Below are 10,157 nucleotides of genomic sequence, written 5' to 3'. Positions count from 1 at the left end.
AGGAGAACAAATTAATTGAGCTCAAAGATAACCCAACCTCTCTACCTGGAAGTATCTATTAGACTCCAGTTTGGAAAGACAGCAAATCCAAGCAGGGCATAGCATTCTCACTAAGTAGAAGAGCAGGGTTGAGAATTCAAGGAAGCTGAGGCAGCTGAGATCTGCAGGGCAGACTACCAAAAAGGTGGAATTTGTGTAAAGAAAGAGCTCCAGAAAACTTCATAGGGATGTCTTCTAGTTCATCTGTAAAAGTAATAGACTGAACATGAATAAATATTTGAAACTTCACAAACCCAAGCAAAGAATAAATATAAGGAAAAACTACTGAAGAGGTAAAAGCCGAACAACTACAGAACTTGATGAGGGTTAGACATGTGAGATTCAACCAATCATGGTGGAAGGACTTCACTGAATACTCAGTGCCTTAGAAGTTTCATGGCCTTAGTGGTGAGGAGAAATTAACCCTAAAATAAAGTCTTTTTTTAATATGCCTTAACAAAGCTTAAAAACAAGTCTTGAAATAATCAAATGAATCTATAAATAAATTGCCAGGCTAGCAGTACAAACTATAACACTCTTTAAAAGAAGAAAACAAACATTCAACAATATTTATTTTATATAACTATTTTTTTAGAGCTAGGGTCTTACTCAGTCACCCATGCTGGAATGCAATGGTGCAATCATAGCTCGATGTGGGTTAGAACTCCTAGGCAAAAATAGACCTATCTCAGCCTCCCAAGTAGCTGGGATGACAGGCACGTACTGCCATGCCTAGTTAATTTTTTTTCTTTTTCTGTAGAAATGTTGTCTCACTGTGTTGCACAGGATGGTCTCACACTCCTGGCCTCAAACAATTCTCCCACCTTGACCTCCCAAAGCATTGGGATTATAGATTTGTAATTCCCGACCTTTGATAACATATATAGTGCCCAGAATCCAATTAAAAATTACTAGACAAAAATGAAAAGGAAATTTGACCCAAAATGAAGAAAAAAATTAGTCAATAGCACTATACTCAGAAATAACAGAGATGATAGAATTATTAGACAAGGAATTTAAACAGCTAAGATAAATATTGCCTAAGGTTTTTGTTTTTGTTTTTTTTTAAGAGAGAGTCTCACATTGTCACCCAGTCTGGAGTGCAATGGCCTGATCTTGGCTCACTGCAACCTCCACCTCCCAGGTTCAAGCAATCCTTTTGCCTCAGCCTCCCAAGTAACTGGGACTACAGGTGCATGCCACCACACCTGACTAATTTTTGTATTTTGAGTTGAGATGTGGTTTCACCATATTGGCCAGGCTGGTCTCAAACTCCTGACCTCGTGATCCGCCCACTTTGGCCTCCCAAAGTGCTGGGATTACAGGCATGAGCCACTGTACCTGGCCTAAGATTTTTTTTAACATGAACATAATAAGGAAGAAAATGGAAAATATAAAAAAGAAAATGGAAGAAATAAAACACATAGAGCTGAAGTGAATTCACTAGATGAGTTTAATAGCTGATTAAATACTTTATAATCAAAGAATGTGATGACTGGTATAAAAATTATCCAAACTGCAGGTTAAGGAGTGAGAAAATGCTAGAAACAAAATGAAGAGAACTTCAGCAGCCTTTGAGACAAAAATCATGAAACCTAATATATGTATAATGGGAGGACCAGAAAAGAGGGTGAGGCACAATATTTAAATTAAAAATTTTTAAGGAAAAATGATAAAATATTTCCAAATAGGATGAAAAGTATAAATTTACATGTTTATAAATCTCAATAAACATCAAGCAATATAAACAAAGAAAACTATACCTACATATCACAATTAAATTACTGAAAAATCAATGATAAAAAATTTAGAGTTAACACAATCACTCAAATTACAACTACACACACACACACACACACACACATTTATATAATACTGCTGGTGTCTCATTAGAAACCACACAAACCAGAAGGCAGTGGAACAGCATCTTTAAACTGCTAGGGAATGAATGGTAAAAGAGAGAATAACTATCAACTTAGAATTCTATATCCTATAAAAACATTCTTCAAAAATAAATATTATCTAAACAGATTTTCAAACTAAAATTAGAAAAATTTTTGTCATCACACCTTCACCGCTAATTTCTTGAGGCTAAAAAAATAATTAAAATCCAGATCTACACACACATACACAAAGGCCACAGGACATGGTAAGTATGAATGTAAATATAAAAATTCCTTTTTAACCACTTTATTGATGTATGATTGACATACCAAAACCATATATATTAACGTATTCATATTAATGTATTAATTCACCAGTCTTGATTCAAAGACTTCATAGAGGCCCCTGCCCTCTCCTCCTGCCCAGATTCATGTTTGAACAGCTAGATTGCTTTCTTGCAGTTGAAAACCACAAGGTAGGCCTACAGGGAAGAAAAGCCCCCCTTTATCATTGATTTTCAGTAATTTAATTATGATATGTGTAGGTATAGTTTGCTTTTGTTTATATTGTTCGGTGTTCATTGAGATTTGCAAACATGTAAATGAGTTTGAAGATAAAGATTTACCAGTGAAATTATCACCACAATCCATGCCATAGGCCTATCCATCATCATCTTGGAAAGTTTCCTCCAACTCTCTCTATTAATTATTAGCATTTTGTGTGTTTATTATAGGAACACTTAACATAAGATCTGCCTCTTAACAAATTATTAAGTATAGAATACAGCATTCTTTTTTTTTTTTTAAGGGGAAAGCACAAACACAGTCCCATTACCACAAATTATACAGTCAATTTTCCCACATTTGGGGAAATCACAGGGGTAAGTACATCCAGAGTGCAATGGATAAGCCTCACCCTGGGAAAACAGCCTTCATGATCATGGTATCGCCCCTACCAGGTAAGTATTAATACAGCAATCTTAACTATAGGCGCTATACTATAGAGTCAATTTCTAGGACTTTTTATTCATCTTGTGTAATTGAAATTCTATACATTTTAACTAATACTTCCCTGTTCTCCTCTCCCTTCCAGTCCCTGAAAACACTATTCCACTTTTGGCTTCTATGAGTTCGACTACTTTAGATTAATTAATTAATCTAAAATTAATAGATTAATTATATTAGATTAATTAGGTTAATTATATAAGTTACCACTTATATAATTAGTATTATTAATAATAATATAAGTATTAATAATAATACTAATTATATAATGTATATTTAATAATGTAGTATTTGTTCTTGTATATGGTTTATTTCACTTAGCATTATGTCTTCTCCACATTCTTGCCAACATTTGTTATTTTTTATAGTAGTCATCCTAAAAGATATGAAGTGATAGCTCATCATAATTTTGGTTCGCATTTTCCTGATGGCTTGTAATATTAAGCACCTTTTCATATATCTGTTGTTAATTTATATGTCTTGTCCTTTGCCCAGTTTATAATTAGATTACTTGTGGGTTTTATTTTGTTTTGCTACTGAGTTGTTTGTCCTGTCGAAATCTCATGTTTAAATGTGTTCCCCAATGTTGGAATTGGGGCCTGGTGGGAGGTGTTTTGATCATGGAGAGGATACCTTATAAATGGCTTGGTGTTCTTCTCATTCTCATGGTAATGGGTGAGTTCTCACTCTATCAGTTCAGATGAGAGCTAGTTGTTTAAAAGAGTATGGCACCCCTTCCTCTCTCTTGCTTTGCCTCTTACCATGTAACAGATGAAGCATGAAGCAGATGTTGGTACCATGCTTCCTGCACAGTCTTCAGAACTGTGAGCCAAATAAACCTCTTTTCTTTATGAATTACTCAGTCGCAGGTATTTTTTTAGAACAATGTAAAACAGACTAATACAGAAAATTGGTACCAGGAGGGGGGTTGCTATGAAGATACCTAAAGTGGGGAAGCTCCTTTGGAACTGCATACCAGGCAGAAGTTGAAAGAGATTGGAAGTTTTTGAAGAAGACTGGAAGATGAGGGGAAAATTAGGATTTCTGAGAGACTTGTTAAGAGGTTATGACCAAAATGCTGATAGAAATATGAACAGTGAAGGCCAGGCTGATGACGTCCCAAATTGAAATAAAAAGAATTTATTGGAAACTGGAATAAAAGTCACCCTTGTTATACCCTAGCAAAGAACTTGGTAGCATTTTGTTCATGTCCTAGGGATTTGTGGAAGTCTGAACTCAAGAATGACTCAAGTTCTGATGGAGAAATTTTTAAGCAGCAACATATTTAAAATGTGATGTGGCTGCTTCTAACATACTAAAGTCAGATGTGGAAGCAAAGAAAGGAATAACTTAAAATTGGAACTTAACTGAAGCAGAGGAAAAAGTTGGAAAATATGCAGCCTGGTTATGTGGTATAGAAGGAAAAAGCATTTTCAGGACAGAAATACATGCAGGCTATGGAGCAACCACTTGCTAGGGAGATTTTATGATTAAAATAGTGCAAAGTTCTAAAAACCAAGACCATGGGAAAAGCCTTCAAGGAATTTCAGAAATCTTCAAGGCAGTTTCTTCCATCACAGGCCAGAAGCCCACAAGGACATACTGGTTTTGTGGAGCAGGCTCAGGATGCTGCTCCCACATTTGGGCCACTCTGGCTCCAGCCAGAGCTCAAAGGGCCCAAGGTACAGTTTGGCCTGTCACTCTGGAAAGTGCAAGCTGTAAGCCTTGTTGGCTTCCACATGATGTTAGCCTGCAGGTGTGCACAATGCAAGAGTGAAGAAGGCTTAACAGCTTCTACTCAGATTTCAGAGGATGTATGGGAAAACCTGGGTGCCCAAGTAGAAGCCTGCCACTAGGGTGGAATCCATGCAGAGAGCCTCTACTACTAGGGTAGTGCTGAGGGGAAATTTGGAGATGTAGGCCCTATACAGAGTCCTGACTGGGGCACTGCCAAGTGGAACTTTGAGAATAGGGCACTATCCTCAAAACCCCAGAATTGTATAGATGCACTCTCAGCAGAGAAAAAACACAGGCACCAAACTCCTTCCTGTGAAAGCAGCCATGGGGCTGCACTCTGCAGTCACAAGGGTGGGACTACCCAAGGCCTTGGGAGCCTATCTTTCACATCAATGTGCCTGGGATGCAGGACATGAAGTCAATGGTTATTTTGAAACTTTAAGATTTAATGTCTGCACTTCTGGGCTTCAGACTTGCATGGGGCCTTTTGCTCCTTTCTTTTGGCTGATTTATCTCTTTTGGAATGTGAACATTTACCCAATGTCTAAATCAGTGTTGTATCTTGGAAATAAATAACTTGTTTTTTTTAATTTTATTTTATTTTACAGTCTCATAGGTAGAAGGAACTTGCTTTCAGTGTCAGAGAAGACTTTAGACTTTGGGGTCGATGATGAAACAAGTTAAGACTTTGGGCCGGGTGTGGTGGCTCAAGCCTGTAATCCCAGCACTTTGGGAGGCCGAGGTGGGTGGATCACGAGGTCAAGAGATCGAGACCATCCTGGTCAACATGGTAAAACCCCGTCTCTACTAAAAATCAAAAAATTAGCTGGGCATGGTGGCGTGTGCCTGTAATCCCAGCTACTCAGGAGGCTGAGGCAGGAGAATTGCTTGAACCCAGGAGGCAGAGGTTGCAGTGAGCTGAGATCGCGCCATTGCACTCCAGCCTGGGTAACAAGAGCAAAACTTCGTCTCAAAAAAAAAGATTTTGGGGGAACTATTGAGAAGGACTGACTGTATTTTTCAAAGTAGCAAGAACATAAGATTTGTGGGCCCTGGGGAAGAACGATATAGTTTGGAAGTTTGTTCCCTCCAAATATGATGTTAAAATGGTGGAGATGGATCCTGGTGAAAGGTGTTTAGGTCATAGGGGCAGATTCCTCTATAGGGGAAGACGGCTTAGTGCTGTCTTCCCAGTAATTAGTGAGTTCTCACTCTATTAGCTCAGGTAAGAGCTGGCTATTTAAAAGAGCATGGCACCTCTTCCTCTCTCTCTTGCTTCCTCTCTCTCTTGCTTCCTCTCTCACTTTGTGACACACCAGCTCCCCTTTGCCTTATGCCATGCATAAAAACTCCTGAGGTCCTCACCAGAAGCAGACGCTGGCTTCTGGCTTCCCACATTCTTGAGAACTGTGAGCCAAATAAACTTCTTTTTAATAAACTATCCAGCGTTAGGCATTCCTTTATAGCAATTCAAAATGGACGAATACACTCTTTAACAGATATTTGGTTGGCAAATATTTTCCTCCATTCCATAGGTTGCCTTTTCATTTTCTTGTTTCCTTTGTTGCACAGAATGATTTTAGTTGATTTAATCCCACCTGTCTACTTCTGCTTTTGTTGCCTGTGACTTTAGTGTCATATCCAAGAGATTATTGCCAAAGCCGACGTCAAAAAGCTTTCCTCTATGTTTTTTTCTAGGAATTTTACAGGGTCAGAAATTAAAATTTAAAACTTTTTTCTTATTTTCAAACTTTTAAACAATACTATGATCTGTTAAAACAAAAATAATACAATGTATTATGGAGCATGAAGCAAATAGAGGATAAAATATAGGACAATTGCAACACATATGATAAGAGAAAATGGAAGCATTTTGTTGTAAGATTCTAACATTATACATGAAGTAATATTATATGAAGATAAACTGCAATAAGTTAAATATTGAAGAAACCAATACAAAAAAGAAATATAAAGATAGAATACTGGATATTTATTAATACATAAGATGGTTATTATTAATCATTATTAATGCATGATGTACTGTCAATATTAATACATAAGAAAGAGAAAAACAGAGGAAAAAACATGGCAGAAATAGAAGACAAAAGAGCAGATTTTAAATCAACCATATAAATGATTACATTAAATGTAAATGGAATAAACACACCAATTAAAGGACAGAAATTGTCAAATTTGCTACAAAGCAAACTTATCTATAAGCTGTCTGCCAGAAACACACTTTAAATATAAAGGCATAGAAGACAGGTTAAAAGTAAAAGAAGATATACTACACAAATACTAAACATAATAAATCTGGATTAGCTACACAGTATTAATAGCTGACCAGGTAGAATACTAGAGAAGAAATATTATATAGGTAAAGAGGCATATTTTATTATGATAAAAGGACAATTTCTTAAAATCTAAGGCAGAAAGAAAGAATGCAATAATAGAGATAACAGAAGTAAGTGAAATAGCAAATGAACAATTAAGAGTGAAAATTAAAATTAATATAAGGTCTGAAAAAATCAATAAAATTGATTTTAAAAATTAGCTAGGCTCAGGATAAAAAAAGAAATGAAAAATTAACAATAGAAAGAATAAAAAGTGGGACATCACTATAGATATTAATAGGACAGTAAGAGGATTATTAACAATCTAATACCAATGAATTTTACAATTTAGATAAAATGAACAAGTTATTGCAAAAGCAAAAATTATGAAAACAGATCCAGGAAGTAACATAGAATCTTCAGAGCACTTCCTCTACTAAAAATTGAATTCTCAATTTTGAAATTCTCCTACATAGGACATTCCGACCCTTAAGTTGTTTCACTCTGATTAATTTGTTCCAAATATTTCAGGAAGGAATAATATAATTCTTACACTAACTCCTTTCTCTGGGAAGAAACACTTCTCAATTCAAGAGAAAGATGGTTTCTCAACCAGATAAAGAGCACCTACAAAAATTTTATAGCTAATATGTTTAATAAAGATTTTACTTGTTTCCTCAATATTGGAAACAAGGCAAGCATTTCTGCACTCACTACTTCTATTCAACAGTGTGTCTTTATTTACTGACATGACTGTATACACAGTAAATCCTATGAGTAAGTTTAACAATGTAGCGGAATAAAAGTCTTATGAAAATTACTGTGCTTCTATGCTAGTACTATATATTAACAATGTATATTAGCAACAAAAAAATGGGGAATTAGATTTTTTGAAAACCTGATTTACATTAGCATTAAAAAAATAAAATACTGAAAGATAATTGATATGGTTTGGCTCTCTGTCTCTACCCAAATGTCATCTCAGACTGTAATCCCCATAATCCCCACATGTCAAGGGACCTCCTGGGAGGTGATTGGACATGGGGGTGGTTTCCCGCATGCTGTTCTCATGACAGTGAGGGCGTTCTCATGAGATCTGGTGGTTTTATAAGCGTTTGACAGGTCCTCCTGTGCTCCTTCTCTCCTGCCACCTTGTACAGAAGTTGCCAGCTTCCTTTTTGCCTTCCACCATGGTTGTAAGTTTCCTGAGGCCCCTCCAGCTACGTGGAACATTGATTCAATTAAACCTCTTTTGTTTATACATTATCCAATCTTAAAAATTGGGGGATTAAATATAGCAGTGTGAAAACAGACTAATACAATAATTAACAAAATACTCAAAACTAGGACGCTGTAAAGAATTATTGGGAGAAATTAAATAAATTAATATTGCAATGTCTCTGTGATTGATTCAATAAAAGTTCCATTCAAAATTACAGCAGGTTTCTTTGGGGAAAATAACAAGCCATTTTCAATTTATGTGGAAATGCATAGGAACAAAAATGACCAGTAGAATCCTGGAAAAGAACAAGTTAGAGAATTTTTACTATTAATTTCAAGACTTACCAAGACATTGTGGTATCAGAACAAGAATAGATGATCAATGGAAAAAGTGTCTGGAAATATACTCAGATTCATATAATAATTTATATTTTATAGAGGCATAAAGTCAATACAAGAAGAAAAAGATAACCTTTTAATAAATGGCATTGCAACAATTAGATATTCAATGGAAAACATGAACTTAAATCACTACTTCATATCATATAAAAATTTACTCAAAATGGATTATAGACTCAAATATCGAAAAGAAAACAGAAGAAAATCTTGGCAATTTTGGAGTATGCAGATTTCTTACATGGAGCACAAAAAACATAAACCATAAGAACAAAAAAAGATAGATTTAAAAATTTTAAACCTCTGTACATCAAAATATATTACAAAGACAATTAAGAGTAAGCCACTAACTGGGAGAAAATAATCTCAATTATTTTATCTGACAAAGGACTTGTATCTAGAATAAATAACTTTTTTTAGAGAGACAGCCTTGCTCTGTTACACAGGTTGACGTGCAGTAGTACAACCATGGGTCACTGCAGCCAAACTCCTGGGTTCTAGCAATCCTCCTGCCTCAGCCTCCCAAGTAGCTGGGATGACAGGTATGCACTACCATGCCCAACCACTTTCTAGTTTTTTGTAGAGACAGAGTCTCACTATGTTGCCCAGGATGGTCTTGAACTCCTGGCCTCAAGCAGTCCTCCCACCTAAACCTCCCAAAATGCTAGGATTACAGGTGCAAGCTCTGCCTTAGAATAAAGAAATTGTATGATTCAATAATATAAAACAAAAATAGTCTATTTTTAAACAGGTAAAATATTTAAACTAACTTCACAAAAATAATACAGGAACTGTTAATAAGCATATGAAAATGTGTTCAACATCACTGGTCATCAGGGAAATGCAAACTATATTAAAAATGAGAAAATCCAACCCCTACTATCATATCTAATTTTTTAAACTGACAACAGCAAATGGTGGTGAAAATGTGGAACAACTAGAACTCTCATATAGTTGATGAGCCTGTGAAATAGTGCAACCTCATGGGAAAACAGTTGGGCTATTCCTCAGAAAGTGGAACATACACAGACCTTATGACTCAGGAATTTCACTTTTAGTCATTTCCTAAAGTAAATAAAAATAGACACACACTAAAATATGCCTACACGAGTGTTCATCACAACTTTATGTATAATAGTAAAAACTAAAACAATTCAAACACTCATTGACTAGTATGTGAATAAACAAGGTATGTATATTCATACAATGGAAACTCAGCACTATTTTTTTTTTTTTTGAGACAGGGTCTCACTCTGTTTCCTAAGCTAGCAAGCACTGGCATGATCATGGCTCACTGTAGCTACCGCCTCTTGGGCTCAAGCGATCCTCCCACCTCGGCCTTTCAAGTAGTTGAGACTACAGGTGCATGCCACCATGCCTGGCTAATTTTTTTATTTTTTGTAAAGACTGGGTTTTGCCAGGTTGCCCAAGCTGGTCTTGAACTCCTGGATTCAAGCAATCCAACCCCCTAGGCCTCACAAAGAACTGGGATGACAGACATGAGCTATGGCACCCTGAAACTCAGCACTTTAAAGGAATCAGC

General features: G+C 36.0%; 1 non-coding gene across 1 annotated transcript; it reads right to left on the bottom strand.

The window, feature by feature from the left end:
* Positions 1–2,727: 2,727 nt before the first annotated feature.
* LOC118146063 (U1 spliceosomal RNA) lies at positions 2,728–2,889 on the bottom strand. Its single transcript, XR_004731522.1, has one exon. It is a non-coding gene; the product is annotated as a U1 spliceosomal RNA (small nuclear RNA).
* Between the last annotated feature and the right edge of the window lie 7,268 nt (positions 2,890–10,157).

This window comes from Callithrix jacchus, chromosome 10 (genome assembly GCF_049354715.1).
Source record: "Callithrix jacchus isolate 240 chromosome 10, calJac240_pri, whole genome shotgun sequence".
Lineage (NCBI taxonomy): Eukaryota > Metazoa > Chordata > Mammalia > Primates > Cebidae > Callithrix > Callithrix jacchus.
Note: the sequence above shows the minus strand (reverse complement) of the source record. Positions and strands in the feature narration are given on the sequence as shown.